The 27,212-nt window shown below is 40.3% G+C and overlaps 1 long non-coding RNA gene and 1 pseudogene across 6 annotated transcripts in view; both read right to left on the reverse strand.

Moving 5' to 3' along the window:
* LOC132368564 (uncharacterized) overlaps window positions 1–27,212 on the reverse strand; it is a 547,341-nt gene that overhangs the window by 151,292 nt on the left and 368,837 nt on the right. The window lies entirely within an intron of this gene.
* Window positions 3,434–14,726, reverse strand: LOC132368390 (tissue alpha-L-fucosidase-like; annotated as a pseudogene).

Consider the following 27,212-nt stretch of genomic DNA (forward strand, 5'->3'; position numbering starts at 1 on the left):
TATAAACCCAACAGCCAGTTTGAATTATTCCCATTAAAATAACTTAGCCAAGACACTGTCTGCTGATAGTAAACAAAAAGATCTGAAGATTCTTTCAACTTCCAAATATTTAAGACAGGATTCTTGGGGTTGATACAATGTTTCACTGTATAGAGAGAGATAGGAGGAAGCATGAGATGAGGGTGCTGCAGTAATAGGAGAGTTTCTGACAGAGAATAAAAACTAAGAGGCATAAATTTCCATGATAAGTGTCATACTATATTTAAGGTTTAACCTCAAAATACACTGAAGTCTCTCTTTCTCCCCAGACTCCTATGCCTTTTAAAGCTCTTCTCAACTCAACATGAAGTCTGTATCAAACAGTGGGACTGGCCTACTAGTATTAATAAGATTTTATTCCCCAATTATGAGTGGGATCTGGAAAATGTCTATATTCTGATTTTCTCAATGTGCTTAGGGTGAACAGAAGTCTAGGTGGCTCAGTGTGCAATAAGTTACAATTTCCCACCTCTGCCATTTACTAACTGTAAACTTCAGCAAGATAATGAATTTCGGGCTTCCCTGGTGGTGCAGTCGTTGAGAATCCGCCTGACAATGCAGGGGACACGGGTTCGAGCCCTGGTCTGGGAAGGTCCCACATGCCGCGGAGCAACTGGGCCCGTGAGCCACAACTACTGAGCCTGCGCGTCTGGAGCCTGTGCTCCGCAACAAGAGAGGCCGCGATAGTGAGAGGCCCGCGCACCGCGATGAAGAGTGGCCCCCGCTTGCCGCAACTAGAGAAAGCCCTCGCACAGAAACGAAGACCCAACACAGCCAAAAATAAATAAATAAATAAATAAATAAATTTAAAAAAATCTCAGATTTCTCATCTGCAGAATGGGCTTGATGTAACTCCTGTGGATTAAATGTAAAGCACTTGTTTTTATGTAATTGTATGTGTCAAACTTTGTACCTATTACTTTTGGATTTTCAGTTGTAATTTAGAGAATTATTCCCATGCCAGATTTTAGGGTAATTCATCCAGTTTTTTAAATATGTTATCTTTTACCTGTAAATTTCCCAATCATTTAAAATTTGTCCTGGTATACAGCATAAGGAATGGCTTCAATTTTATCTCTTTGCATATGGCTATCCAGTTATCCTAATACCACTTATTAAAAAGTCCATCTTTTCCTCACTAATTAGGATGCCACTTTTATCATAACTAAATTTTTACATGCAGTTAGGTCTATTTCTGAATTTTATACTTTGTCTAGCTATTCATACATTAATACCAAACTGTTTTAATGGTAGAGGTTTATGATATGATTTAATATTATACAATTTCTTGAGGGGTTTCCTGGCTACTCTTGCATGTTTATTCTTCCAAACATACTATATAATCAATTTATTTAGCTCTAGGAAAAAAACCTGATAGCATTTTTACTGGAATTTTATGAAATTGTTTATATAAACATAGGAATAACTAAGATCTTTACAATGTTGCATTTTTCTATGAACACAGTTCATCTTTCCAACTAAGTTAATTTTATATCTTCATGACTGCTTATAATTTTCTTCACATAGGTTTTGAACATTTCTTGTTAAAACATACACTGAGGTATTTTGTTTTTAGCTATCAGACATATAGTCTTTTCTTCCATTATGTCTTCTAACTGGTTTTTGTGTCTATTGATTCAATAATCATATTGTGGTAGTATTAGTATTGTTGTTCTGAAACTGTCGTGTATGTAACAAAAAATGTATATATATTGGTGTCATTGAGAACTGGGATTTGCAGCTTTGGTGAGAGCAGACACAAATGTAAGATCAATGACAGTAAGTAAAAATCCTGTAGTTCCGAAAATGAATCTGAGGTAGCAACACTACTTCATAATATGTGTTTTAAAAGACTCATTTTCTAGTTCTGTCCACTGGAAAAGCCTGTAAACAATGGTAAACCCAACAGCAATGAGCACTTCCAGAACCCTGATTGTGTCTCTAAATACTATTTCCCGCCAAAAGGAACCAAACCTCTTGGAAAGATGGCTGATTCCAGGTGTGAGGCAGGAAGTTTATTAAATGAATCTGGAATATCTTGTCATACCAAGTAGTAAGGAAGCAGCGATGGAAAACTACCAGGATTCTGTCCAAAGGATTTGGGCTCTAGCTTAAAGATGGGATCATTTGAGCATCAGTAGGGGATGCTAAATGCAATGGATTGAAACATATCAAGTATATTTAAATCCATAAGTTCAGTACGCTACCAAAAAACTAAACTCATTAATCACCTTTAGAGGATGCTAGGGAACCAATCCATTGTGCTTTAAAAACAAACAAACAACAACAAAAACAAAACAAAACAAGAAACTGGTCTCAGAGTAATGAAAGAATCAAGAGGAACTTTCTCTTTACAGAATTTTTTCAACTAATAAATGAATAAGGAATGACAGAATTAGGATATCACCATTTGCAACCTCCTAATGAATTAATGAATCTGGGCAATGACCACCAATGGCTGCTTACATCACCAAAAAGAGACAATCAGGCATTTTATACCTTCTAACAGAAGTGCAAAACACTGTGTGTGAAATATTCTTGACAAAATAGTTGAACCTGAATCTTATCAAGCCTCTAAATCCAACTACCAATTTACAGCTTACAATGGCAGAGGAACACATTATACAACATCACAATCAACAAAATCCAAACTGTTGGAAACCCCAGGACAAACAGCCAGTTTCTTCAACAATAACAAATGAACAAAATTGCAAGGAAAATAAACAAAGAAAGAAATGGTAGGAAGACCTACAAAATTTTGTTGACATGCAAATGTATTTATTTGATCATATTTGAAAAGGCAGGGTAAAATAAATCCATTTTCTTCATGGTATCACTGTAAACAGACTGAATTTCAGAGCTCTTCGCTTGCTTCACAGACTTCTGAAGAGTGAACATAAGCAGCCCAGCAAGCCTCTTCCTTCCCCTCCAGGCTCTCCCGCACTTGTTGGGGTGGGGTGCTGCTGGGAGGGGTTGGTGATAACTGATGCTAAATAAATATCAGACGGTGAATTTGTCAAACTCTTTCTCCCTCCTCCCATAGGCAACGGGGTGACTTGGATTATTCTTTAACTATAGTCATTGAGTAATCAAGTAAGTTTATCAAACACAGAATGGAGGGAAGTTTCCATTGTAGATAATTTCCAAAGGTAGGAATGGATGAACTCAGAGCTTAATTATTCAGTCCCTTCTTTTGTTGTCCCGAGTGAAGTATGCTAGTGATGGAGCTCAAATCCTTGGTCCATTGAGTCATTGGTGTAATGCACTCAGTTCCTTTGGAAAAGCCATCTTTGGATGGGGAAGAGAAGTTAGTTTATTATAATGATGGTACTATACGAGGAAAATCAAAGCAGCAAGCAGCAGGCAGTGACCCTTTCCTCTTGAACTCCAATGATCATTCCACTCCTGTCAGCTTTACGGTCCAAGCAAACTCAACTGGGAGAGCAGAGGGTCAGATCGAAGAAAGGAGGAGCCCTTTACCCAGATCTGTGGACCACTTCAGATCTTCCTGGATCCCAGCATCCTTACCTTTGTAGCTGAGGTAGTTATGAAGGTATACTATACAATTACCGTGTTCTTTTCCCATTGCACCCTCCGTGGTTTAGATGCATAGATAACCTCCCCATTATGCTCAGCCACTTCCAGCAGCAAGACGCCTTTCTTGGAAGATGATAACAATCAGTCCATCTTTAGTTGGTCCAATGCTGAGACGACAGTTGCCCCCCAAACTTTCTCTCTGAACCAGTTCTGAAATGATTTCAGATTCACTTGCGATGTCAGATATGGCCATGTCCCAATGGTAGTCCTAGGATGCCTTGTCCATAGTGGTGCACATCTCCTACTTGTAATCTAGCAACCTCCCTGGTTTGAATTTACCTTGATAGTTGCAGTATCCTCCATGATAACAGGAGTATTTCTGACCCCATCATCAATCACTACCACTTCATCCTTGACAGGGATATCATTGTAGAGCCAAGAAAGAAAATTTGTAGAGTTCCAATAAGTATCAGGATATTCTTACTCTCCATCAGACCAAAAGCAGGTCAGGTTTCTACTTGCTAACAAGGTCATAAAGCTCTGCCATTGTTTTCACACTGAAAAATACTGTGTTTTTGAAGCCATTTTTCTTAAAATAGGTAGAGTGGGTGGAACCATTCTAAGAATGGGTGATACAGTCCATAGCTGTATGTTCCTCTTCAGGACAGCTGCTCCCAACTCATCAACTTATCAAAACACAGTGGGGGCTCAGGTCCTCCAAGTTCCAGCTCCACGACACAGGACTCAGCCAGTTTGTGAAGCCTTGGTGATGCTTTGTGGTCAAGACTATATATGGAGCTTGGAAGAGGTCAGCCCGCTTGGGGTGGAAGAAGTCTCGGTGAACTGCCACCCCAAATCCAAGTAGCTAAAGCACAGCGGGTGGCTGTCACACCTGAAGTGCTTGTCCTGGGGCCGCCACTCGCCCTTCTGGTGCCACCAGAACGACTTGCTGCCCCAGGCTGGCGCCAAGACATACTCCCAGGCCACTGCACCCCAAATGTTGCCTCGTGGAGCCAGCCCGGAGTCAAGACTCAGCCCACCCCAGGTACAGTGGCCCCCGGCCCACGCTGAGCCCTGAGCGCCCTCCCGGCCCTCCTAGCAGCAGCCGCTCGCCTGCCACCCCATCCCGAGAGTGGGGACACCTCTCTCTTGGTTTACTGACTTTTAATAAACCAAGCCTAATGAATGGAGCTTGTTTGGAACCTGACTCAAGCAAAGGAAACATTTTGTTATGTGCTGTTTTAAGGAAAACAGGACCAGTATGGTGTTCATGAAAAGTAGATGAGATGGGCTGCAGAAATCAGGAAGAACTGAGAGCACTGGGGTCCAGAAGTGAGGGTGGGGGGGTGAAAGCACAGGCCAAGTGAGGCTCCTTCCTCACTAAGTGACGCCCGTCACAACCTCATTTATCTATTGTCTCCAATTTGCTCATCTGGGAAATATTTGGATTTGAAAAGAATCTTAGAATAGGGATCCAGAAAAAGCTTAGCTATATTAAACCGTGCCCTCCAATTCAATTGGAGATAAAACAAGAGAGGAAGGAGACATATCTCCAAATTCAATTCTCCTATCTTCGCTTATGTTTTATGGAGAACTTATGTCATTCACAAAAGAGACGTCGTTTCCCCAGGGGAGACAGCAGGTGTACATTTTCTCTCAAGGCTATTTAATTGCTGTCAAGAAGACATATGATTAAAAAAACCAAATGCTGGAAATATGAAGTATAGACAATTTTAAAGTTGTTTATATAGTTGATTACAGTATATCATACAATGTGTTTACTTGCCATAAACCTGCCTATCAGAGACTGTTTCCACACCTGTGCATCTGCACTAAACAGCCCACCGCTTAGCTGTGTGTAAATTCCCAGCTGAGAGAATGGCCAGCACCTGGCAGAAGCAGCTTTCTCTTGTGGCGTTTGTTACCCCTTGGGCACCAGCTTTGCACCAGTGAAGGTGAGGGCTGAGCCCTGCGGACCCATAGCATCCTCTGCTTTGATGAGAGAGCCCTTTGAGCTCTACAGAAGGAAAATAGTATGGAAATGACAGGACTTTGGGGTTCTTCATTGTTCTTTGTGACGTTGCTGCTCAAAGTGAGGCCCACTGTCTGTAATCTGTTGGTTATTGTCCAGAGATGAGACAAGAACGGAGTTGAGAGGAAGCATTTAGAGTTGTTGACAGCCATGTGGTAGCCTAAGTTTATGTCTGTTGAATCTAATTCAAAAAAGGGACTTGAATTTTGTGTATATTGATTTTTTTATTCCATTTTAAATTATTTTTTATTGCACTTTGCAAAATATCAGGCTGTGACAGATTATTGGAAATAAAAAAAGAAACTGATCCTTCACCACGCATAGTTTGAGAAGCATTGCTTCAGAGCAATAGCCCACATGCGTGCTACATCCCAGGGTTTCATTTTGACACTCTGACGGTTCCCAAGGGGCAGCCAATGGCAAAAAATGTGGATCTACAAAGATGGTCTCCCCAAAGGGTCAGAAGGTCCCTCACAGGTGAGAAGCAGGTATCTAATCAACCACACATGTGTTAGGTCCGTGGCAGGGGTTGGTAGACTTAATGACAGCCCAGCTGACCCCTTGTCACAACATAACTGCAGGCTTTTCACTAGTACTAGTAGCAGCAGCAGCTAAGATTTACAAAGGACTTATTATGATGCAGATACTGTCCTAAATACTTTACATATACAAAATATTAAATAGCTCCTCTCTCTTTGGAGTAATATATAGTCTCCCCTATGCATGTAGCAAGAGAAGTATAGCATCAAGTCTGTGTTTACAGTGATTCCTTGTATAGCTATGAAAATTTGCTAACAACTGGCCTCTTTTTGGGGTATTTCAAGACATCATGCCATGTATACTAGAGACAATAATTAAAGAATGGAAACATAATACCCAGGAAATAAGAGTTTTGTGTTCAGATACTAGGAATAGAGCATAGCTGGAAAAAAATTTAATACAGAAACAGCATTCAGTATTGGAAATTGGGGGACAGGGGGAATAGGGGAATAGGGGGATAGCTTGGACTATGTTTTCATATTTTTGTTGTTGCATTTGGAAATTCTCAGGCATGAAACAGAGAAAAAAATATAAATGTAAGAAGCAAAGACGACAACATAAGACAACTTGCATCAGAGCATAGACACCTTAACCAAGATGAAGTCTTCCATCTACAACTTTTCTCCCCCCAACCTGGCTGATTTTTTGAAAAGATAAACAAAATTTTAAAACCTTTAGATGGACTAAAGAAAAAAGAGAGAAGACTCAAATACATAAGACCAGACATGAAAGAGGAAACATTACAACTGATACTATACAAATACAAAGGATCACAAGAGACTATTACAGTTATATGCCAACAAACTGGATAACTTAGAAGAAATAGATATATTCCTAGAAACATACAATCTACCAAAACTGAATCATAAAGAAATAGAAAATCTGAACAGAGCAATAACAAGTAAGGAGACTGAAAAACCTCCAAATAAAGAAAAGCCTAGGACCAGATGGTTTCACTGGTGAATTCTTCCCAACATTTTAAATTAATGCCAATTCTTCCCAAACTCTTCCAAAAAATTAAGAGGAGGGAACACTCTCAAACTTGTTTTATGAGGCTAGCATTACCCTGATAACAAGGCCAGATAAGGATAGCATAAGAAAAAAAAAAAAACAACTATAGACCAATATCCTTGATGAATATTGATGCATAAATTCTCAACAAAATACTAGCAAACCAAATTCAATAGAACATTAAAGGGATCATACACCATGATCAAACTGGATTTACCCCTGGGATGCAAGAGTGGTTCAACAGTGCAAATCAATAAATGTGATATACCACATTAATAGAATGAAAGATAAAGATCAGATGATCATCTCAATAGATGCAGAAATAGCATTTGACAAAATTTAATATTCTTTCATGATAAAAACTCTCCACAAACTGGATATAGAAAGAAGATATTTCAACATAATAAAGGCCATATATGACAAATCCACAACTAACACCATACTCAGTCTTTTCCTCTAAGATCAGGAACAAGACAAGAATGCCCACTCTCACCACTCCTATTCAACATAGTACTAGAAGTCCTAGCCAGAGCAATCAGGTAAGAAAATGATATAAAAGGCATCCAAATTGGAAAGTAAGAACTAAAAATGTCTTTTCTTCAGATGATATGATCTTATACATAGATAATCCTAAAGACTCCACCAAAAAACTGTTAAAACTAATTGGTGAATTCAGTAAAGTTGCAGGATATAAAATTAACAGACAGAAGTCAGATGTGTTTCTATACACCAACAATGAAATATTTCAAAAAGAAATTAAGAAAACAGTCCCATTCACAATAGCATCAACAACAATAAAATACTTAGGAATAAATTTAACCAAGGAGGTAAAAGACCGGTACACTGAAAACTATAAGACTTTGAGGAAAGCGATTGAAGACACAAGTAAATGGAAAGATATTCCCTGTTAATAGTGTTTAAATCTCCATCCTGCTCAAGTCATCTATAGATTCAATGCAATCCCTATTAAATTGCAAAGCCATTTTTCATAGAAACAGAAAAAACAGTCCTAAAATTTGTATAGAACAACAAAAGATCTCAAATAGCCAAAACAACCTGAGAAAGAAAACAAAGCAGGAGGCATCACTTCCTGATTTCAGATAAACTACAAAGCTGTAGTAATCAGAACAGTATTATACTGGCATAAAAAATAGACACAGACACCAATGGAGCAGAATAAAGACCCCATGAATAAACCCTTGCATATACAGTCAACTAGTATGTGATAAGGGAGCCAAGAATACTCAATGAGGAAAAGATAGTCTCTGCAGTAAATTGTGTTCAGAAAACTGGGTAGACACATACAGAAGAATAAAATTGGACCTCTATCTTACAAAAATTAACTCAAAATGGATTAAAGACTTAAACATGAGACGTGAAACCATAAAACTCTTAGAAGAAAATATAGGGAAAAACCCCGTTTGACATTGGTCTTGAAAATATTTCTTTGGATATGACACCAGAAGCAAAAGCAACAAAAGCAAAAATTAATAAGTGGGACTACATCAAACTAAAAAGCTTCTGAGCAGCAAAAGAAACAATCAACAAAATGAAAAGCCCACCTATGGGATGGGGGGAATATTTACAAATCATGTATCTGACAATAAGTTAATGCCCAAAATATAGAAAGAACTCAGACAACTCAATAGCAAAAAAACCAAACAATCCAATTAAAAAATAAGCAAAGGACCTGAATAGATAGGTCCTTTCCAAAGAAGACATCCAAATGGCCAACAGGTACATGAAAAGATGCTCAGCATCACTAATCATCAGGGATATGCAAATCAAAACCACAACAAAATATCACTTCACACATATTAGGATAGCTATTATCAAAAAGATAAGAGGGGGGCTTCCCTGGTGGCGCAGTGGTTGAGAATCTGCCTGCCAATGCAGGGGACATGGGTTCGAGCCCTGGTCTGGGAAGATCCCACATGCCGCGGAGCAGCTAGGCCCGTGAGCCACAATTACTGAGCCTGCGCGTCTGGAGCCTGTGCTCCACAACAAGAGAGGCCGCGATAATGAGAGGCCCGCGCACCGCGATGAAGAGTGGCCCCCACTTGCCACAACTAGAGAAAGCCCTCACACAGAGACGAAGACCCAACACAGTCATAAATAAATAAATAAATAAATAAATAAATAAAATTAAAAAAAAAAAGATAAGAGGTAAGTATTGGCAAGGATGTGGAGAAAATGGAATCTTTGCACACTGTTGGTAGGAATGTAAATTGTTGCAGCCACTATGGAAAATAGTTATAGAGGTTCCTCACAAAATTAAAACTACCATATGATCCAGAAATCCTGCTTCTGGGTATATATCCAATGGAAATAAAATCGGGATCTTGAAGAGATACCTGTAGCATCATTCACAATAGCCAACATACAGAAACAACCAAGGGCCCATCAACAGATGAATGGAAAAAGAAGATGTGGTATATACAGGGAATTATAGTCATTATTTTGATATATATAGTGGAGAATAATCTGCAAAAATACTGAGCCACTATGCTCTACACCTGAAACTAATATAATATTATAAATCAGCTATACTTCAATAAAAAAGAAGATGTGATATATATACAATCAAATATTATTCAGCCATGAGAAAGAAGTAAATTCTGCCATTTGTGACAACATGGATGAAACTGGAGGACATTATGCTATATGAAATATTGATAAGGCAGACAGAGAAACACAAATACTGTATGATATCACTTATCTGTGGAATCTAAAAAAGCCAAACTCATAGAAACAGGGAGTAGAATGGCAGCTAACAGGGGCTGGGGGTGAAGGAAATGGGGAGATGTGGGTCAAACTTTCAGTTATAAGATGAAAAAGTTTGGGGGATCTAATGTACAGCATGGTGATTATAATTAACAATGTTGTATTATATACTTGAAAGTTGCTAAGAGAGTAGATCTTAAGTGTTCTCACCACAAAAAAGAAATGATAATTATGTGAGGTGATAGAGGTGTTAGCTCACACTACGGTGGTATATATATCATTTCACAATATATGCGTATCAAATCAACACGCTGTACATCTGAAACTTACACAATGTTATATATCAGTTATGTTTCAATAAAGCTGATAAAAGATATTTTCTTTATTGATAAAATGACAATCTTGTGGGGAAAAAACCCACAAAAACATGTTTCTGTGATCCTCTCTTGCACACTGGTTCTTTCTGCCCTGGATCAAATGCTTCATTAAGTGACTGTTATTATTGCTGATCTCCTCTCTTCAAAATATCTACCCATCTATTGTTTTCTCTTATGGTCCTTCTTGGAATCTGAAACGACATATTCTAAGGAAATTCAAGAATCAATCTAAAGGAATTTTTAAATTTACTATTTTACATAGATTGGATTGGGTCACTACAAAATACAATCTTTTTTGTCAGCTCTAGGCAAAGTATTTCTTTTCTTTCCAAGTCCATGTTGTTGAAAAACTTACCAGGAACTTCCCCAAAAGCTGGGTCTTGATGCTAAAGTGCACTCCCAGAAGTGCAAAGATAATGTGTAAAAAAAAAATATCTGTCAGTGATGTAGATGAAAATGAACGTTAGAGCAATTCCTGGGCAGTAGAGAAAGAACCCAACGTTTACATAATCCTAATGTGCATACATGGCTTCTTCATATTTTCCTGCTAAAACTCATCTGGCTTTGCTCAAGTCCTCAAATGCAGTGAATTCTAGGCAGCACTTGATATTTATTCATGCCATTGTCAAGAGCATCTTTGCAGTTCTTGCCAAGGTTTGTCATTGAATATGTTTATCCAGCTGCATGGCAAAAACATAATACACAGTCATCATTTTACTCAGTCACCTACTCAATATTTTCTTCTATGATTAAATTAATTCATAAATATTACACTTTTAATACCAGAAAGCTATGGTTCATCCAGCCAGTTGAATACTTGTTTGTCCATTTTCTAACGTTGCTGGGCACTCAGTCATTTCATTATAGAGTTTGAAATAATGAAAAGCATTGCATTTACTTAACATGCACAATAAACAGAGCAGGATCCTTCTATGAGCTCCTTTATTATGCAGTGCAAGGCTGTAGGAGGAATTTTGTGAGAAACACTGGAGAACTGTGGGGGGGTGTTTTGGAAATGGTTCTGGTGTATGCAAGCAAATATGCTCTGATTGCCTAATGCATAGGACAGAAACGCTGGCTGTATTTGCAGCTGGCACAGTTTTTTGCTCAACCCTGGAGGGTTTCAAATAAACACACACATCTTGGTCTTACTCGTACCTGATTCATTACCAGACTGTGCTCATGAACCCTGTAAGCTGTTTCCATGTACTGTGGCATTTTTAAGACTCCTTCCTTTAAACATCCACACCCAGTCTGGTTTTTTAAAGCAGCCTCCAGAAGCTCTTAAGTACTCATCTCCATAGTAAAAGGATGGAAGCTTATGGGCAAGAGTCTGCTTTGCCCTCCAGTGCTGACCTTGGTGACAGCAGCACAATATGCCTCTAAATAGATACCTGGCCCCGGAGGCAAGAGCCAGATACCACAGGACACTTATTAAATCACCTTCTGAATGAAATATTTATAGCCAGCACTGCAGGGCAGTTAGCTTTTCTAGAATTATATCCAAATTTGCTCCATCACTCTGGGAATAGCCTTGGTTAGCAATTGCTCATAATGTCAATGCTTTTGGAAACTTTTTACAGTCGTTTTATTGTTTTTAGTTCAAAAATAAAACTTAAAGGAGCTTGAAAACTAGGTTCTTAGATGATCACATGATGGCCTGATTTCCGTGGTTTCAGTTCTGTGCATTTTACTTTATGTGCACCCCACTGAAATTAACCAAAATTAATCCATATTTGAACAAAGACTGTGTATACAAATAAGCCCTAACACTAGCTGAAGCGTTTGGAATGCATTGGCCCTGGGAGGCGAAGAAGTTATAGCAAACAACATATGGGCTTTAAAACCTGGAACTATCCAAGACAGAACAAGAAAGCTATTTTCACTTTCCTTGTTCCTTTTTTTTTTTTCCTCCAGAAGATGAGTAATTCCTAATCACATTTTATTTTCATCTTTAGAGCTGTATCCTGAAAGAGCCAGGTCGATTTTAAACTGCTGGTGAGTTTGCAGCCCTGTCCAATAATTACCTAATGCATTTGTGTCATCTGCTTTCCTTGTTGTGTGAAAACACACTAAGGAAATGTGTAAGTCCACTGAATTGTTCCCAACTCTTTTATTCACCTTTCAGCATGCTAGTTCCTTCCCTTGGCATTGATATCATTATGCATTTGTCAAAGATAGACTGTCACTTCAGGGCCTCTATTATGTGCAAGAATTGGCAGCAAATTTTGCCACTGGGATTTGCTTATATCCTCTGTATGTTATTGTACTTCTTTGGAATTCAGTAAATTCCGTACACCCACTTCTTTGATGTTCATTCCAGCCCCTAAATGTGGAAACAATGACTGAAATTTTGGATCAAAGCATCTCATAGATGGCAGGCAACACAACACTCTGATTATTCACTAGAACAGAGGGGACCTCCCCTTCCCACCTCCCCCCCTAAAATCTAGGCCAACAGTCCTCCAGGAACAGCTCTGGCTTCCCTAGTGCAAAGTCACGAGAGGAAGCTAAAGAAAACCACTCCAAGGTTTCAGGAAAAAGAAAGAGACTAAACTTAACAGCTAAAGTGAAGCTCGTGGTCATTTCTAACTATAGAGAAAGCTAACTACTGTCCCAGTTGGTTCTCCCATTTCTTTTCCACTGGTCATGCTCTGGTCTAGCACTTCTACTGGGCCAGGCTTATTTCAGGTTTGGAAAAGTCTCCAGATCTAATTTCTATATAACGTCAGCTGTACAAGATGGCCTGGATTTTTTTAATGCATGCTTAAAAGAAGAGGTAAACGGTCCAGGAAGTAAGAAGTTTTTAAAGTAATTGAAAAAAAAACAGAACTACCAAAATTTCAACGAGTTACTTTTGCAAACTATAATTAGCTGTCTGGAACACATTTTCACTGTTTGCTTTTGCTTTACTCCTGGGATGCCAGTGCAAATAATTACTTCATTCAATTTATTTCACAGGTCAACTTTGACTCATAAAAGCATTAAAGCAGGTAACCCCCTAGGGATGTTGGGAAGACAGATGAGCAAATAGATATGAAACTGTTGTAAGCACTTTCATACAACAGGGGGGAAAAGGCACTTATAAATCCAGGGTATTTTATGGTTATGTGTTCACTTCACTCCATTTGGTATCCAGAGTGTGCTAGTTATAATTAATACACAATGTTGGGAACTATTATAAAAGTACCATACTCTTTTTAAATATAGTGAAGAAGATAATTGTGTTTGAGGAATCTCATCCTGTGTAAATTAGAAGAATTCCCAGTAGAGTGCCATAATTGAGAACTGGGCTGACTGCACTGAATGGAGAAGAGAGTCCTCTTAGCATGACAGCCTGTGTTCAATCAAAAGGTAGAGTGTCAAGGAGGTAACATGACAGCCCTTAAAATACCAGTTTCAGATTGCCTAAGTGAGTTTTTACTGCCCAGACGTATGCAACAGTGACATCCAGCGGTTGTGGAAATAATTACAAGTGAATCTCATTTTAAAATACAAAGTAAGTTTTAAATTATAATTGAATATTCTGTACTGTCAAATGTTGTCTACATTCTTTATCTGGCTACAGTGTAAGTCAATAATTCAGGCTGGATGCCAAATAAAGCAAACCTCACTCTGTTTATTTCCTAAGTAGTTTCCAAAGTCTGTTGTTCTGTTAGTCTTATTTTGATGTTTTATAATTTAACTAAAATTATAGTGGGTCTACTCTCCAAGGGTCTCCCTGACCCTCCTAAGCACACTTAGATATTTTTGCAAGCACAACTGAGACTGTGTGCATGCTGCAGACACACAGCAGAAGTGAAAGCTGTACTTGACTCCACCGTTAAATACTCCAGGGAAGGCATCTGTGACCCTGAACATTTTCATTGTTGTGGAATTGCTCAAAGAAGTTCATTAAGATTTTTTCCAAGTCATTGAAGATGAAGAGAAAGAAGAAAGGGAAAGAGAAGGAAAGGAAAGGAAAATAAAGAGGACGAGGAAGGAAAGAAAAAAGGAAGGAAGGAAGGGAGGGAGGGAGGAGAGAGAAGAAAGAACAGGACTACTCACTGCTCTTTAACAAGTTTTGGTAATATGTCCATGTGTGATAATAGATCTAAAGAGGGAATTAAAAAAGATAATTAGCCTTCCCCCAACTTCTGGTTTTAAATTGCATTCCTTCAACTGCCAGCCAATTAACTAAGATAAAAAATAATAATTTTCATTTAAAACAATCTGAGAAAAGCTGCTGCTGCTGTACCTAGAACAGTGCCACTTGTAAGAGGATGCTAGCAAGGCATGCCACTCCATCACGCTGGGAAAGAACTCTCAACAGAAGCCTATTAGGTCACCTCAACCAGTAAATTATTTATGTCCATGTCAATGCCGAGCACAGCAGGTGACTGCTTACCAACTTCCCAGGCGGCACTCCTTCTGAGAAACCGTCGTCTTGTGCCAAGCCGTTTCTCAATCTTAGACTCCCTCCTCATATTGGGGTTTTTTTCCCCTTCATCCGCCTGCCTCCTTAAAGTTCTCACAATGGGAAGAACTTACAGGCACCCTCTCAACTTCTCCTTGTTAGAGGAGGGAAGAAACTAACAAACAAGCTGAACATCTATCCAACTCCAATAAGATAATCAAGACATAATTCCATAAAGAGCTCCAAATGCCCTTTAGCTCATATACGCCCGTTGTGCCCTAACAGAGGAAAAAGAACCGCACAGAAGCTGTGTCGGATTGAAGGAGCACGTGTACGTGAAACCTGTGAGGGGCACTCAGCAGAGAGCATCAGGACAAAGAGGTGGGGATGGTCTCCGTGAGGAAAGTCTGGGAAACGATTCCCATTTGTGTCAGTGAGAGTTAGGGGAGATGTACGCTGAAACAGAGCAGGAAAATCTGCAGGCTTTAGCCAGGTTTGTTTGCTTTTACGAGGCCTTTGAACTGTAAGGGGGATTATCCAGATTCTGAAGCGAAAGAATGCGTGTTCCTATCACTGCTCTCCTAGTATCTTCACTTGGAGATGCCTCTGGCTTCTTGCTTCTTTGTGGGGAGTATATGGAGAATTAGCACACCCAGATCTCACCTCTCCTTTTAGTTCCGCTGGAGTCTGGCTGGGTGGCTCTTATCTTGTGCACCCTGGAACTCTGATTCAAAGATTTCTAGAGTCAAGATTGGGGTCCCTCGAGAGCAAAGGTAGAACCTCCCCTTGACAAGCTGGGACCTCCTACACCAAGATGGCCATGGCCACCGCATCACCAGCTCCTGCCCGTCCGAGTAGCAAGAGGCTGGCATGAGGGATCAGTTCCCTTCTTTTCTCCCTAAAGAAAAATCCTGCCTTGCAAAGCTTTCTTCAGTGTTTCAGGACCAAAAAAAAAAAACGCAGTTGCACAACATGCATATCCTCTCCTGGCTTATAGCTTCGGGTATAGTTTTACTGCAGTATATAATCTAATAATCCATTTAATTTCTTTAGAGAGATGTTATATATATACAGGTGGCATTTGGATGGAATCACATGCCATAAATCTGTCTGCTCCTATCCAGGTTCAGAATACAGAAGAAGAATCTGTTTTATAGACATTCTAGAATTTTTACATGGTCAATTGGCTGGTTTTGTATTCTGGAACATAGCAGAGCATCTACAGGAAAATATATATATAAATTCTATAAAATGGTGGCAGGATTTCTGACTTACTGATACTGCTGGTTTGAATTTTCACAAAAATATTTAGCTATAGGACAATGTATTAGGCGTATTCTTAAAGGTAAATAACTGCAGCCAATAAAAGTTGGGCCTATAAAGGGTCCCATCTTCTACTAGTTTTCTGCACCAAGAATTACTACCAGTGTAACCATGGCTCCCTGCACACTAATATTTCCTCTGATACAGTATGATCAATGTTGTGGAAAAACATTTATTATATTTCTTCTAGCTGCTTAAAGGCATTACTGAATTATGGGCATCGCAAAACGAATCCACTGTGCATTTTTTCTTTATGTGACGTTTTTACAATCTTCATTTTCTGCTTTGCAGCCACTGAGCTATAGAGATCCACACTTTGTCCCTCTTACAACTGCCACTGGGGCCACCCTCTCCTTTCTGCTTTATTACGTCTGAAATGCACTTCATATGATAACATTCCTTTTCATTCTGTGCCGGACTCTTCTTTGAAAGGAAGAAGTTATGAAAGAAATTAAACAATCAGTGTTGTTAATAACAGTTCTTAATCTTCTTTCTTAACTAAGGTTATGAAGTTTAGACTGAGAAAAGGACAAGGGGAGGAAATGGTATTTTATGGAATCATTCTGGGAGAGCTGATGGAATGGGTGTGAGTTTTGCAGTTTTGACATTTAACAATTTTATTAGCATCTGTGCTTATTATGTACCTTAATCCATAGGATCTGCAGTGGGGAGAGAGTGTCCAGCTAACAGCTCGTGTCCCAGGCCCTGCCAAGGGCCTGAATCAATTAGCAAGAGAAGCAATGATGCAAATGCTCCAGGGTCACTTGGGATGCTGTTTGCCTCTTTGATAGAGAAAGCACGCCATAAATAACATCACACCTCAGGAAATCATTCCAGGAGGCCCAGATACCGGTAAGGCTGCTGCCTGGGACGGAAGGAATCATTTGCTCATTGTGTGTATTTCCCCCATCATAGTCAATGGAAGATTTGTAGTAAAATCAAAGTATTTAAAAGGAGGACAGTATGTGGTAACGGAGGCATGTTTAGTAATTTTTTAGTACCAGAATCCATGATTTATTACCCAGAGTTAGAGCCAACTTTATTACAAAAATGACTTCACCCATAAAAACCTTATTCAGGGCTCTCAGGAGAATGCTGTAGTACCCAACAGGATTATTATCTAGCAAATATCCACAAACAATCCCCTCCTCAGTTTCATTTCCGCCCCCTTTCAAGGGGCAGGCTTCCCCCTTTACCTGCTGAAAAAGTGGGGTCCCAGGCAATGTTTTGTGCTCTTTCTGTGGTGATTTGCCTGGATGAGGCATTTGTAAGCCAGAGCAAAAGCTGCCTCCAGGGTCTCAGTCACATCTTCCCCAACCTTGTGCCCTGAGGAATAATGAGCAGAAGACACCCACTCACCCTTCATTTCCTCCCTGCACAGAGCTTTCCCACTCCCTGCACTCCCACCCACTCCTCCACAGCTTGGATCCCCATCACCTCAGAGGGGCTGGCTGAAGCTCCCCCCCTTCTGATTGCCATGGTAACCACCAGCTGCACTAAAACTGCCAGGGCTGGGTGTCCAGGCTGGGTCCCCTGGGCGTACCAGGATCTGGGAACTAGCCCTCCATCTTATTAAACTCTGGTGTCAGCTCCTAGCAATTGTTTTAAATTTACACCCTCAGAGTGGCTTAGTGGGATTACATGTCCATTTGCATTAAAACAGGTTTCTGTCATTAAACTGCCATACAATAAGCTTCCTTGGGACAAATTAATGAGCTCTAAATATCATCAAGTAGAAGTTCACTTCACCAAGATGGCCAACAAGGGGGGCAAAAGGAAGTGGCTGCTCAGAAATCTTAGCCCAGGAGAAATGTAAGTGCCAACTACAGAAGGAGGTCTTGTCTGGGTCCTTCTTCGCTGTGAGATAAGTGGCTCTGATTTAGAGCTGATCTGGGAGAGTTAGCAACGTTATCTCTATTCACCAAGAGCCCACAGTTCACTTCCTAGTCCCTATTCCAAATACGCCTTCACCCTTGACTGTGTCTGCTGAAATTTGCCGATGGACCACTGGACCCTTTTCTTTGTGACAGTATCTCAGTCTCATGTGCTTTACCCTGTCGTCTGTCTGTCCTTGTGGAACTTGGGTGCATCCAAGTTGCCTGGGAACAACAAGCACACAGCAGAGCACCACGTGTAGCTGGAATGAATGCTCCCAACTCTAAAATGCCTGGCTAGTTATTACGGGACTGTCTGGACCATCAATCAGGGACCTGGACCCTGGAACACTGGCCCTGATAAGGAGCACCCTACTCTCATCATCTGGAAGCAGAATAAGAACAGGGAACATGGGGCTTCCCTGGTGGCACAGTGGTCGAGAATCTGCCTGCCAATGCAGGGGACACGGGTTCGAGCCCTGGTCTGGGAAGATCCCACATGCTGCGGAGCAACTAAGCCCGTGTGCCACAACTACTGAGCCTGCGCGTCTGGAGCCTGTGCTCCGCAACAAGAGAGGCCGCGATAGTGAGAGGCCCGCGCACCGCGATGAAGAGTGGCCCCCGCTCGCCGCAACTAGAGAAAGCTCTCGCACAGAAACGAAGACCCAACACAGCCATAAATAAATAAATAAATAAATAAATAAATAAATAAATAAATAAATAAATGTATGTTAGAGAATTGTGTGAGTTGGTTGTTAAACAGCCATTGTTAGAATTAAAAAAAAAAAAAAAAAAAGAACAGGGAACAGTTTTTAAGGATGGATTGTCCCTGCTCACAGGATTGCCAACACTTGCCCTTATAAATACATATACGTGTCTAACTATAAATTTTTCATCAAAAACAAGTAAATCAACCTCCAAACTTTCTTTTATGTAAAGGAGGAAAGACTCGCTGCTAGACAGACTTCCCGATCTGCAGAAGCTGTGATCTCATTTCTGTATAGTCTTAACAGGGGACAGTAATGTATGATTGAGACACTGCTATATTTAGGAATGACAAGATGGGCATTATTAATAGCTTAATTGACATTAAGGCAATTACCCCTACCCTTATTACAGTTTGTAGAATTACACAGAAAATATTGGATGAGGCCTTTTTTCCCCTAGAGCTACCCAAGAATACAGCATTTTATTTCATGCCAGATCCCTGCTTTGACATTAGATACTCAGCCATAGAATGATTCCAGTAAATCATTATAAATGCATTATAATAAAGATGTTATGAGCTATCAGATATTAACCCCCAACCCCTAAAGAGAGATAAATAGTCCAGTTGCATGATTCCCACTTTCGTTTCATAAGAAATAAGCTTTTGCAAAGAGCAACTGACTAATGAATTATAAAATGGTGTGTTGAGCTCAGATAATTAAACAATGCATTTTAGTGTCTAGTGCAGGATGAACACTAAATCATACACAAATAAAAAGGGAAAAGCCTAAACCCAAAGCCCAGCTCCTATTTTCAAATAACATTAAGGTTGGTCTACAGTCCAGAAATGCTCAACTGTTTTCTTAACTGATTAGAGGGACTTATCAAGTGTAAGATCAAGACACAAGTAGGTCAACGAAACCAAGAGTCAGAGCAAGAATTCTGGAGGTGCTAATTTCAGATAAGCCTACAAGGTTATTTTAATGGAGATTTTACGTGGAGATTACCTTTCTTCCCAAAATGTTTAATGGAGCAAAAGTCTAGAAGAATCTGGAAGTTTCCAAGCTTCTTTATACTTTTATTTTTTATTTCTGAATTCGTAATAAAACATATTAGTTGAGGGGGGTGGAGTAAAAACTCTGGTAGTAATGATGATCTTGGTCTTGTAGTGCTGGAAAGACAAACAGGAGGTGGAGAGATACAGAGGTTGGTTTGGGTTCTAACCACTGTCCTCAGATTTGTCACCAAGTCCAGCCGGGCTCCATCTAGTGGTCAGCCTTGGATCACCATGAAGTTTTTGCCTTCCGTGGCCCCTGTGTGGGGCTGGTTTGCCACTGACGGCCATTTTGGCATGTCCTGAGCTTGCCACAAGATTTGAAGCTGAGCTTAAGCACAGCTTGAATATGTATTTTATTCTTCCAACCTCTCAAAGACATGGTGACTGCTTCAAGGCAGTCTTCTGTTTCTTGGTCAAACAGCACACCACTAATGACTGTGTGGACAAAATCAGAGATGGCCTTGGACTCCGAGTGGGCAATGATCACCTGTGCTGGTGAGCAGGACTTCCCTGGAGCACCCGGTACCTCATGTTCCACTTGGCATCCCTCTCCTGTGCTCCAGGCAAGCTAACCGCACAGCCCTGTGCCCCCTCCACTTCCCCAACCCCATGTGTCATCCTCAACTGACACATGCAACTGACCTCATCTTTCTAAGGCTTCTTTTCTTCAAGAGCAATATGAGGATTTTAATAATGCCTACCCACAGGGTTGTATGAACATTAAATGAGATTTGTTATACAAAAATCTATGTAAAATGCCTATTACAGAGTAAGCCCACAATTAAATGTTATTTATTTTTATTTTAGTTATCTTGTATTTTTTCTCTCCTGGTTCTTCTCTCTTCATTCTACCCTTACATCTTCCAGTTCTCTCTCTCTCTAGCTCCCTCTCTCTCTCTCTCTCTCTCACACACACACACACACACACGCACACACATTTGCAAATCCCTGAAGGCAGACTCTGACTTATGCATTCAAGCATACCTTTCAGTGTCTAGCACAGTGTTTTGCTTAAGTTCACACTCCGTACATGTTTGCTACCCTAACAATATTAATGATATAATAGCTACTAGTAACATTTTCTGACCTCTTGGTATGAACCAGGCACTATGCTAAGTATCATCACCTCATTTAATTCTTACAACAGGCCTCTGAGACAAGTACCATTTTCATCCTCATTTTATGGGAAACTAAAGTTTAAACATGATCTGTATCTTGCTCAAGGTCACACAAAGCTCATAATTGGGCAGCCAAGATGCAAAGAATCAGCCTAGATTTGGAGTCTCAGCTCTTAATTTCCACTGTGTTGAGCTGATTTTGTCAGCTTTCTCCTCTTCCAGACTGGGCTCCATTAAGGCATCAGTCATGAGCATGTACTCACTCTTAGATGAATGACCCTTAGGATCTCAATCTTTGGTGTTTCAGGAAGTCCAGAAGTATATGCGACCTGTAGTTTACAGCTACCCAAAAGTCACTTGCCTGCAAACTCCTGGGTCGTTACATAAAACCATCCAAAAAGACTTTACAATTGCATACCCTATAAAGTTAATTCCACTTTGACAGAATGTGTCTGAGGGAGGTGATGCACTTAGTTATGTATTCAGGCTGGTGGCCACAGTAGATGGAGCTGTCCTGTCATCCTTGACAGCCTGGCTCACTGGCAGCCTCGCTCCATCACGCTGTCACAGGCCAGAGATGGCCTCCCCGTATTAGCTCAGAACAGTTATGCTTCCTGACGGTCCAAGCCTCACAAACCCCACACCTCCCTTAATTAAAGAAGTAAATTAAAAGGAATATTTCAACCTTAGGGATGAATTATTTTAGTAATTTGAGGTTGATGCTTTACTGGATAAAAGGACACACAGGGGTTTATTAAAAATGCTGCCTTCCTGCATAGCACAGGGAGATCAGCTCGGTGCTTTGTGTCCACCTAGAGGGGTGGGATAGGGAGGGTGGGAGGGAGACACAAGAGGGAGGGGATATGGGGATATACGTATATGTATAGCTGATTCACTTTGTTATACAGCAGAAACTAACCCACCATTGTAAAGCAATTATACTCCAATAAAGATGTCTAAAAAAATAAAAATAAAAATAAAAATAAGCTTTAAAAAAATAAATTGCTGCCTTCACGTACAAGGATCTGTGGAAGAGGTTGCCTGAGGCGGTGAGGAGTTTGTGTAGCCAGAGAGATGCGCTTGTGAAACAGCAACCAGAGGGGCTAGGACTGAGGTCTGCTGCTGCAGAACATAGCCTGGCTATTTGTTGTACACTTGTCCTTCAGGCACAGCAGCCAGACATTTGGGATCTTCCGTAGTCTTCATTCAAACTTGCTGACCCTGAGCGCTGTGCTGGACACTACTAGGGTCACAAAGAGTCAGGGGTCCTCTCCTCTCAGGAGTATGGAGGCTACACAGCTCGGCTCCTTTGCGGTTGGATAGGCCGTGTGACTGGTCTGTTGCTGTAAGCAGAGGTACTGTATGTCACTTCCAGGCCAAAGCATTTTATTGTCAGAAGACCCTCCAGCTCTCTCCTCCTCTGTAGAAGTGAGCTTGGAAGCATGTGTTGAGATGACAGAGGGCCCAGTACCCTAGATTCCTAAATGACTTGGTGGAGCCGAGTCCTCCACAGGCCCACGTTGTACATCAGCAAGAAATAAACTTTTTTTGGATTAAGCCACCAACATTTGGAGGCTGTTTGTTACCACAGTAAAACCCAGACAACCCTGATCAATCCAGGAGCTGACTTTTTGTTCAGAAAATGTGGTCCTTCTTTCCAACTCTTAACACCTTTATCTTTTTTCCAATAACTTTATCCACTCATTCAGTGGTTTACACAGATTTTTTCATGCTTTTGGTATAATCTCGGATGCCTAAGATTGCCAAATGACACTTAATTGGGCAGAGTGGTGGTTTGTCCTTCGTCCACTGATGAATATTGGCACTGTGAAAGAAGTGGGGGAGAAGAAGACAAGAAGAAGACAAGATTGGACTTCTGAAAATAACATGGCAGAATGAGACAGTGAAACAGAAGGGGAAAATACAGAAAACGAAAAAAGAGAACAAGAGAGATAAAGAATGAAAAATAAATAAATAAATAAATATAGAAAAGACAAAAAAAAGAAAAGTAGAGAAAACAACACCACAAAAGATAGGAAGTTTATTTCAAGTTAGCTATAGCCAGTTGCTTGCAGTTGGATTCCACTCCAGAAGGTATCTCTCAGGATATCTTTGACCTTCAGCACCTAGTGTATGTGCCTAGCATGTCAGGGTCCTCAAGAAGTGTTGGCTGAAATCACAAATAAAGGAATGAATGAACCTTTGTTCTATAATCTTGGAAGCATGTATTGCTTGAACTGGTCTATGACTATGAATAGGCATTCCATCATACATTTAAAGTCAGTGGAAAAAGTGAGACGGGAACTAGAAATAATTGAGTTTGAATAGCTCCTCACAACCTTTAAACCTGAGACCTTGAAAAGAGCAACTATGAGGTCAGAACAATTATTCTTTGTCCTAGAAACAGGACATCACTGATGACTCAGAGCAGTCTGTTTAAGATAGTGTTTCAAATAAACTGGGTAGAAATGTCCTTGTTTTGTTTGCCTCTGGCTGGGCTGAACTGAGGGTACAGTGAGCATTGAGGTATCTATGGCCTTGATGTTGTGGAAGGTGACAGGAGGGAAATGGAATAAAATTTGCGGAATAATTTATTTTTGAAAAACTTCAAAGGGGGCAAGGAATAGCAATATTACCAGAGAGTTAATAAGAAGGTGGAGCTGGGAGGCATTCAACTGCCAAGTGGGAACCTCCAGTAGAATATTCACCTGGTTGGGGTAATTCACTTTCCAGAGATATATGAAAGGACTGTGGCAGGGCTGTCCCCCATTCAAGGACGCTCTCTAGTAAAGTCAAGGAAGCCTGTTCTAAGGATGTGGGAGGAAGTTAGCCCTTCCTCTGGGGGAAAGTATGAATCCAGTGTCTCCAATTTGTGGACTTACTTGTGTGTGTGTTGTGTGTGTGTGTGTGTGTGCGTGTGCATACACGCACACATGCTCATACACACTCATGCAAAGTTCAGATGTCTAGGACTTGTGATGGGAATGGAAAGAACCAAATAAGCAGAAAGCTGCTGCCTGGCAGGCTGAAGGAGGATGACGGGTGTGGGCAGGAAAACAACATTCTGCACAGTAGTAGGGTATCCTTGTGGATCACATGGAAACACAGCAAAAGTGCTATACCAGCTTGGCTGCAGTTTTAAAGAAAAGGATTATCTCTTGGGATGAACTTTCTCCTGGGGATGAACACACTCTCTGCATCCAGATTCAAATCCATCAACTTCCACCTGTCATCTCAAGCTACACTCCTCTCCCATTTCTTATCAAAGGGACAAGCATTCTCATTTCCTTGGCTCTAAATCACGAGCTTCTCCTCCTCATTCTTCCCTTCATTCAATCTCTTCCCCTTTAAAATGTTTCTTGGATTCACTCTTTTCCTCTCCCTGCCTGGGCATATATCTAGCTGGTCTACCTAATTCCAGATCATTGCCCTTCCTATAGGAAATATAAGACCCACATGCAAATAATGAAATACTATCCCATAATCCAAGACAGAAATGATGAGTGTTACGGTAACAATGGCCCTAAGTACTAGATTTCCCAGACACTTCAGATTTCATGTAGTTTTTAAAATTTTCAATAAAGGTAATTTGTAAAATGCATATGTTGAAAGATAAAAATTTTAAAATATTATCTGATTTTTTTTGCATTTCTTTTTTTCCCCTTTGACCTTCTTCCTCCCCTATTCACGCAGCTGACCATGTCTCTTGCTCTTTAGCTCAAGGAAGGGATGAAACAGCATTAAGCAGAAGAAGCATTTTCTTCCTGACTTGCGTATTTCAAAAGCACAGCCCCTTGGGGGGATAAAGACATCATTATTAGGGCAGAGGTGAAGGAGGAGGGAGCAGACATGAATATAAGCTAGGCTCTTCCTCTTCACCTCTAACCAAAGGGAAGACCCCCCACGATTGATGGAGGTAGAGGGAGTGAAATTGGTAAATTAGTATGGTTACTTTGGAGGTGAATTTGACAGTATATGGTAAGATTGAAACTCTGGAGAAATTTTTACACATATATGTAAAGATGTTTGTACAAAAATGTTTCTTGCAGCATGACTTCTAAAGAAAAAAAAAAAAACTTCTGACAACTTAAATGTTCAATCACAGAAGAGGGAATAGATTAAATGTGGAATTTTGGGTCAACCATAGACTATTCTTTTTGGTTTGTTTTTTTTTTCTAACTTTTCATTTTATATTAGAGTATAGCCAATTAAAAACGTGATAGTTTCAGGTGCACAGCAAAGGAATTCAGCCATACATATACATGTATCCATTCTCCCCCAAACTGCCCTCCCATCCTGTATAGCAATTCAAAGACATTGTTTAAACAACAGGAAGAAATTATAGGGGAATCTAGACCTTAGAATCCAACTGCCTGATAAGCCTTAAGACTTGAAATATAAGTGCCTCGTTTTACAGATGAGAAGGAAGAGGGGCCTGAAGTTAAATGGTTTCTCAAAACCAGCCTGTTGTTTACATTTCTGACCTGGCGTTTTGTCCATGATGTCATCTGATACCCCAAGCTGCCTGGTATAGTTTTCAGTCTATTCCAGGAAGTAGAAAGTTGTTCCCTCTGATCTCCCCAGTATGCTAGCACAGAAGAACAAGAAGAGGAGGGGAGAGGGGAGGAAGAAGAGGAGAAAGAGAGATGTCACCCCTTGCTCTTGAGGTCACAGTCCAGATGAAAAGCAGGATCAAAACTGGAAGCCATAAAAGCCCCCTAAGTAACCAGTTCTCATATTTCCTACATTCATACCTAAGGGGTCTCCCGGTCCTCTCTGGATCTCCATTTTCTTATTAGCAAAACAAGGGGTTCAACTAGAAGAATTATATCCACCCTTAAGTTCAAAATATTATCCTTGCAACGAATCTACTTCTAGGTATAGAATCTGGCTGTCTAGATCTTCACTGTTGAAATCTTCATCCATAAAATAATTTTTCATCCACTTTCCCAAATCTTTTGTCCACACCCTAAAATTTTCCCCTGGTTGATCAAACCTAGAGACCGTATTTGATGCTTCTTTTCCAATATAATGTTTAATTCTCAACACTCCTAAAAACTTGTGGGAAGGATCTTCTGTCTCAGCTTTCAAGAGAGGCACTAAATAAAAATCTCAACACTAAATGTCAATCCCAGCAGTTTTTCAAAGATTGGCAGCCCGATGTCAGTGAAATGGCCTTGGCTCCATCTCTGTGAAAGCCTGAGGTGGGAGTGGAAGTCGTCACAGCCCTGGCACTGACCTCCTGGCATGATCTGGTGGGCCGAATGGGAGTGGAAGTCAGGAACTCCACGTAAAGTACTAATTGTGTGACTGACTTGGGCTGTGACATTGGAGGAAACTGTTCCACCTCTAGGCTTCTTTTGCAAAGGAAGAAAAAGCTGTAAAGAGAAGAAGTTCTCTGAAAAGCACATTACACTCTACAGGCCAAATGTTACAGTCACTAGGGAAGCAAAAGGAGACTCAGCTTCTTCCTCAGCCACGACTGTATCCTTCTGGGTGTCCCCAGCCACATTGCCAGTGGCAGGATTTCAGAGTGTCACAGCCCAGCCGTCAGAAACACATCGACTCTTACGCAAATGGCTCAAATTCACTTTTCAAGTAACACACTTTTTAAAATTATTAATGGTTTAGTTGTGTGACCACCCATGAGTGAAGGGCATTTCCCTCTCCCACATCTTTAATGGAAATAATTAATGAGGTGTTAGAAATTAACAACAACTAACAGTGCATAGGAACAAAGGCAGAAGGTCAGAGACTCCAAAGAAATACAATTTAGCTTCTCAGGTAGAATCTTGCGGTTTCAAGGAGGGAGACCCCAGGAGCATTTTCCCTGTTACACAGGTTGCCGTTATACTGATCTTTCAAATGGGAAAAAATACAGACAATGGTTCTAGTAGTCTTACATCTTAACAGTACAGATTTCTCTGATGAATTCTGAGAATTCCTAGCCTTGGTACATCTCTCTCGGACACAAATACAGCTGTCACTCCAGAACACGGGCCCAAACACCGTCATTTTTTAAGATTAAGCATGTTAATGGAAGGAAGTAAACTAGCTGGCACTTCCATCAAGCTTATTCATTTTGCTGAACAAACAAAACAGTGTAACATATTACATTTTTCAGCTTAGTGTTAATAAGCATTGCTTGATATATAGAGCAGACATAATTTAGCAATAGCATGATCATTTTAGATTGTATTGGATTCTAGTGGATTTCTGGTAATAACTGCCACTTTGAGTAATTATTAACATACATCAATTATACAAATTACATGTGTGTGTGTCTGTTTTTTTATGTTTAGTCATAGGATCCCTGCAAGCATTATTGCTATATATAGGTAAATTCATAAATAAATTGCCTTAACTTTATCTACCTGATAGATAAGTGCCAAAGAATGTTACCACCGAGGTATTGGGTCTCCCAGCTTCACGCTATGCATCTTTTCCCATTTTCTAAAACACAGCCAGAAGTCCTT

This window comes from Balaenoptera ricei, chromosome 7 (genome assembly GCF_028023285.1).
Source record: "Balaenoptera ricei isolate mBalRic1 chromosome 7, mBalRic1.hap2, whole genome shotgun sequence".
Lineage (NCBI taxonomy): Eukaryota > Metazoa > Chordata > Mammalia > Artiodactyla > Balaenopteridae > Balaenoptera > Balaenoptera ricei.